Here is a 6,944-nt window from a genome sequence, read left to right on the forward strand (position 1 = left end):
CATGAGCCTTGTGTTTGTTTAAATGTTTTCATTATATGTCTTTCCTAATAATAAAACGGTATTGAGATTGTATAGAAGAGACAACTTGTACGTTTCTGGTTATGGTATATAATTATTATCTGGTCATTGAGAGTTAATGGAATGCTTCATGAGTATATTGAAGACCCGTTTGGATTGTGAGATGAGATGAGTTAAAATGACTGTAGATGAAAGTTAAAAGTTGAATAAATATTATTTTTTAATAATATTATTATTTTGAGATTTGAACAAGTTGAATTGTTTATGATATTTTGTATGTACATTTGAAAAAGTTGTAATGATGAGATGAGATCATTTGGGTCTAGTTAAGAATAACTGCTCTATTATTGGTTTCATGTATTTTGAATGTCTAAGACCGCTCGAATTATGTGACAGGCTTGTGGTCTGAAATGCGAGATTATATCAGGTTTTTGTGAACAATTCAAAACATTGAATTATTTTTATTTCTTTTTTTTTTTTGGTTGAGAACTTGTATGTATGATACACTAATGAGTTTATCTTGGTTATACTAATTGCATTAAAACACCTAATGAAAGAGCATATAGATAAAACACTGGTGTGTCACTCTCTCTGTAGTTGGAATCGTAATGATTTCAGAACATGATGAGAATTTCCTAGAGCATCCTGGTTTCCAAGGTGTTTCTTGCAAATGTTTCTTTACACCTTGAATTACCTTCCTTAGAGATGCATCAATGAGCAAAGTTTCAAATATTTATAATTTCAAATTCATACTGCTTTTTATATTATATATCCTCATTTCGCCAATCTACTTGTATATAACATCCAATATTGGATGTTGGTTGTAAACTTATTAGCATGACCCCAACTCGGCACAATTTCTGGGGGTTAGTGAAGCGATATGGAGATCCAAAATTATTGGAGAAATAAGGTTGGTTACTCCCATAAATCTGCCTATATCAGTGGAGAGACTGTAACACCCCGTATTTTAGTGTATTTTTACTGAAGGATTATTTTTATTTGTTCAAAAATTTATCCTCTTATTTTAAAATGGTTGGATTTTTAATGAGTTTATTTCTATGATTTTAATTTGGTGAAAATTATTTTTATGTGCTTTCTTAATATTTATTTATTGTTATGCATTTAAATTGCTTTTAATATTTATTTAATTACTGTGGGATTTAATTATTTCAATTTGACTTTACCATTACGTTTAAATTATTTTATTTAACTTATGGTTTTAAAATCGTTTCCGTTGGATCATTTTTATTACCCAAGTTATGAGGATTGGACCTCATTTATTTTCCCTCTATTTTTTTCTTTCCTCTCCTTTTCTTTTCTCCTTCTTTTATTTTCCTTATTTCTCCTTCGGTTTCCTTCCCGCGCGCGAGGCCCGTCCCCCCTCCCTCTCTCTTCCGTCCGTTCCTTCTTCACCACCCAGTGCCGCCGTGCGTCGGCGGTGGTCGACACCGCCCAGCCCGTTAGCTTCCCCAGCCGCCGGCAACCTTACCCCACCAACCTCACCTCCATTCGTGCCGCCGTTAGCCACCACGAGCCCATTGAAGCCGCAGCACTCTTTCCGCCACTGCGCCGCCGTCGCACCACCATTGGCCACCATCTTCTCACCACATCATCCTCGACCTCTTGGCAACCCATTGGACTCAACCCCAGCTCCGATCTGCCACCGGTGAAGCTCCACCATCTACATTTTCGATTTGGGTATTTTGGTCTTCTACCGCCCATTGCGCCGCCACCCACGACCAACCTTCACTACCACTAGCTTCACCGACCTCCTTAGGCCCTACCCTATCATTTTTGGGTCTTCGTTTGTCCCCGTTTGAAAGTGGGTATTTGTGACCCACGGCCACAGTGTATTTTGCACTGTTACGTTGCTCAGACGTCATTTCTTGCAGCTTCGTGATCCATTGGAAATTGCTATATAGCGCTGTAAGTATTTCTTCAAAGAATTCATGTGAATTTAATGTATTTTTGCACTAACACATTTCACTGTATTTGAACTGTTGATTGGTTTTTCCGGACTGAGTCCGAGGAGTACAGGGGTCGGATGGATTGGTGATTGGAGTTGTTTGGTTGGATTTGATTGGATTGGTAATTGTTGGTTTGGATATTTTGTTGGTTCATGTACATTGCATTTGGCACGCATGATCATGTTTGTAAAGGAAAACTGGGTTTTCGTGTATTGCATTCATGTTCATGTGTTTATGAAAATTGGGTTTTCATGTGAGTATGGAATTTGGGTGCATGTGTATCACGACCCCAAGTCGAGATGGGGCATTATCTCGGTGGAGCTCCTCTGGTTACTCGGGAGCGGAATATACTGAGTAACGTCCCCTGGATTCTCGCCGGGCGACAATGGGATCGGACGAGAGATTCGTGCCGACTCCGTGGTCCTTCTGCTGGCGGGGACTAGAGGATGTCTGGCCACGTACGCGCTGGGCACGGAACTGGGCATCGCTCGTTGTGTAGTGTGGGTGTTTGGCCATGTACGTGCCGGGCGCGGAACTGAGCACCACTACGAAGCCAGGACGTGCGGATGGTCCATAGGGGAGGCCATGGTGCATAGGGTAATAACGGATTAATTGGCTATTTTCTGGGAAAATAGTGTGTGTTGGATTTTGTGTAAATCATTTTCTGGGAAAATGTTTTACGGATTATTTTTGGGCCAAATGGGATTTTGGCATATGTTGGAAAATTATCATTTTCGGGGAAAATGATGTTTTGAGGAAAAATGCATATTTCATCATATGCATGCATGTTGGTTGCATTAAATGCATTTTATTCCTGAGGATTATTTGGGTTATACTTACCTGCGGTACCATTATGTGGTAACGCAGATTTTGATGAAGATGAGGAGGAGGAGGGCGAGCCTGAGGAGGCGACTCCGCCCGAGGAGTGATCTGGGATCACTGGCTTTGTTATTTTATTTTACTCATTTGTATTTTGGGGCATGTGTTAAACTTTATTTTTGGATGACTGTATAACTGCTTTTAAACCTCTACTGATGTTTAGATTGTATTTAAATTCTGGTACTTAGTAGACTTAATTATCCACTGCGTTTTTATTGTACACTATTGCATGTACACACACTTGGCACTTTCTTTGGGATGCGTGACCGTGTTGTCATCATCCCGGCGTCTCGATCCCCGTGTATTTTATATAAGGGGGTTTGGGGGCGCCACAGAGACGTTGGGGGATGAAGGAGTTTCAATGCCAACAAATTCTACCCAAGATTGTAGTTCAACAGGTAAGGAAACTCCAACAAAATACAAAACGATTATGTCGGATCCAAGTCAATCAAATCACCCTTGGTGCGTTTGAAATAAGGCGAACAACAATATGAGGAGCATATTGTCGAGTCTATCGCCAACATATTTTATGGCAATCAGTTATTGCATTTTATGTTTAAACAAAAGTCCTCTGTATTGCCTTATTATTTTCAATCAATAGGAAAATACACAGTATTCATTCAAATATCTTCATCTTTCTCAAACTTTCTTCTTGGTATCGAAGCCTATGTGAGCACACGACACAACCTAGCTCTTCCCTGCAACCATGACTTAACTATCTGTTAATGTTGGCAACTTCATTACACTCAAACTCAGTCCTACAAATTACCCCTTGTGGAGTGAACCAGCCTTGGCTCTTGCAGAAAGCCAAGAATTGGTCGGCCATCTTACTAATAAAGATCATGCCCCTACCAAATACACCACACCAAATTCAAACAACACCACAGATGCAAAAAATTATGTACCAAGATTATCCAAAGCCTTCATTGCCTTGCAAAAGGTGGATAGTCTTCTTCATGGGTGGATAATCGGAACACTCTCTGAAGAAATGCTCGCCCTTGTTGTTGGCTTAGGCACAACCCATGTGGTTTGGGAAGCACTCATGAATGAATATGCAGAAGATTCACAAGAATGCAAATTCACACTCCGTCAATAGGTAACATATCTTCTTAAAAACGATGACAAAACCATTGGAGAGCACATTCGCACATTCATAGGTTTATGTGACAATCTAGCAGCTATTAGGAAACTTGTCCCAGACAAAGAAGAAGTTTTCTGTCTTCTCACTAGTCTTGGCCCTCAATATGAAACCTTCACGACTACCATGCTGAAGACTTCACTAAAGATGGTCTGTCTGTGTGCGAGGAAGGTACAAGTGTCATGCTGCTAAGCAAAGCGGTGAAGTGCTGCACCCTAGATGGGAGACTGACATGTATGGTTTTTAGGGGGATCTGGTCGAAAGACTGGCCAGTGCGAACCCTCTACTGCACTGACCGAGTTGATTGCGTGCGAAGTGATAAGTGTGATTTTTATATGATTTTATTACTCTTTTATTTATAAAAAGTGTCAGTTTTCCTTCAATACTATTGATTTAATTTTATTTCTATATATTTTTCTTTATTTTCTAAGATTTGAAGGAACAAGAAAATTTAGTGCGAAAGGAGAGCATTTTGGTACAAAAGAAGAGACTACGGATCCAGACTGATGAGAGGCAATGAGATCTAAAAGAGTTGAGGAGATTTGGGCGAGGAGCCTTGTTATGTGGGAAGCAAAGAGTATTATCTCACCCAAAGATGAGAATAGTCGTTCTTCTCGGTAGGTGAGACAACTTGGCGACAAGGCTCTGAGCGGTCAGATTGGGTCACCAGTCTAAATGACCAGCTTAAAGGACCAACCTAAACGACATCGTGGACAACAACTAGCAAAGGAAATCAGCTTTACCGCTCGGTGGTTGGCGAGAGGAGTCTTTCATCTCAGTTAGAAACCTTACATCTCAACCATTCCGCTAGGAGACCAGTTATATTTAGCGCATTTGACATCTACCCGATGGGACCCTTTCAAGTTCTGCAATCAATCTGTTAACCACCAAATTCTCTCGAATTTCGAGAATCATGCCGCCTATTATTGAATCTTCCATTTTAGATAATTCCATTATTCTTGGTATAATTTTCTATGTGAACATTTATTTTTAGAAACTTTTTTCTATATATTTAGGCTAGATTGTAGTTGCATTTATCTTGTTTCCGAATTTGAATTTTGACATTTATTTAATTCCAGCGTGTGGGATGAATAGAGAGGAGAGTCTGAATAGAGAGGAGTCTGCATTTTAGAGTCTGAGTATCGTTATTCTTTAATTTTCTTTCAAGGAGGGAGGCGAAAGCTGCTTGCTTCATTAACCAACTCCAATGAAGAACACTAGTTTTATTTTTAATCGTTATCAGTTTTATTATGAACCAATTTTATTTTCTAGAACTTTGATGTAATCTAGCATTGAACACACAATTCATATTCCAAGTTATTTTATTTTTAATATTTCCATGATTGAATGTTTATTCCTTGTTCCTAATGTTTGCAATTTTCTAGCTAACTATTGTTCGATCCATTGAATCGCAATGAGACCGAGAGGTGCTTTGTGATTAGAGATTTAGGATTAAACACCTTTAGTTGAGCGAAAGTAGAGATACTTTACCACTATTAGTATGTTTAGTTAATGAGTTTCCAATTAGTTAAATTCATATAGAGATATGGAGTTATTAATTGGAGATATTTTTAGTATTGTTCGAGAGAAAATATTGAATAGTTAAGGAATTTTTATCATCAACGTGGGATAATTGGAATTATATAATATGGACGAATAAATTGTGGGATTCGCTAGGTGAAATCAAATGTTCTAGATCTATTCTTACTATCTTTTAAAAATCTTAACTTTAATGCTCTTTTCTTCAGTTTAATTTAGATAATCTATTCTTTAAATTTCAATTTTTCAAATAGTAATTAATTCAGTAAATTTCAGTACTCAATAGCATAATTAATCTCTGTGGTTTAACATCCGTTTTCTTTAAAATACTTTACTACTTGTTACGATTCTATGCACTTGTATATATTTTCAACATAACAAGTTTTTGGCGCCATTGCCGGGGATTAGTTATTTGTTATTGATATTGATACTAGCTAAATTTTTACTACTTTGGATTTTAGTTTATTTTATTGGTTTAAATTATATCTCAATTTGATTTTTCTTTTCAGGAATCATAAGTGCATGCCCCGATTTAAATCATTGGAGCATATACTTTTTGATCTCGAGATTGAAAGAACCTTACGTCAAATTAATAAAGCACAAAAGAAAGAGGTCGCCGTATCAAAAATTAATATGGCCGACCAGGAACACAAGGCGTTAAGAGACTATACGATGCCCACTGTCAATGGGGCGACATCTAATATAAGGCAGCCAACCATACAAGTCAATAACTTCGAGATCAAGCCGGCCATCATTCAAATGATTCAACAAACCATCTAGTTTGGGGGGGCTGTCACAAGAGGATCCTAATGTCCATATTGTAAATTTCCTAGAAATTTGTGATATTTTTAAGCACAATGTAGTGACAGATGATGCGATTCGATTAAGAATTTTTCCTTTCTCACATAGGGAAAAAGCCAAGACTTGGTTGAACTCTTTGCCACCTAGCATCATCAGCACCTGGGAAGAGTTGGCACAAAAATTCTTAGCAAAATATTTCCCTCCGGCCAAGGCAGCAAAGTTAAGGAATGATATTACTACCTTCATCCAAATTAAGGGTGAATCATTATATGAGGCATGAATGAGATACAATGATTTATTGCGCAAGTGTCCACATCACGACCTCCTAGCCTGACTTCAAGTACAGACATTTTACAATGGTTTGGGACCCATAAATTGATTTATGGTTGATGAGGCCGCGGGAGGAGCATTAATGAGTAAAACCCATGAAGCTGCATATGAACTTCTAGAAGAATTGGCATCCAACAACTATCAATGGTCGACAGAGAGAACAATGCCGAGAAAAACGGCTGGAGTTTTTGAACTTGATTCTATTACCACATTGGCAGCGCAAATGACAAATCTATCACAACAACTAGGTAAGATGAACGTTAATGCTATTC

General features: G+C 38.2%; 1 non-coding gene across 1 annotated transcript; it reads right to left on the reverse strand.

Moving 5' to 3' along the window:
- Nucleotides 1–6,559: 6,559 nt before the first annotated feature.
- LOC121268718 lies at nucleotides 6,560–6,666 on the reverse strand. Its single transcript, XR_005941229.1, has one exon. It is a non-coding gene; the product is annotated as a small nucleolar RNA R71 (small nucleolar RNA).
- Between the last annotated feature and the right edge of the window lie 278 nt (nucleotides 6,667–6,944).

Source organism: Juglans microcarpa x Juglans regia, chromosome 5S (genome assembly GCF_004785595.1).
Source record: "Juglans microcarpa x Juglans regia isolate MS1-56 chromosome 5S, Jm3101_v1.0, whole genome shotgun sequence".
Taxonomy (NCBI): domain Eukaryota; kingdom Viridiplantae; phylum Streptophyta; class Magnoliopsida; order Fagales; family Juglandaceae; genus Juglans; species Juglans microcarpa x Juglans regia.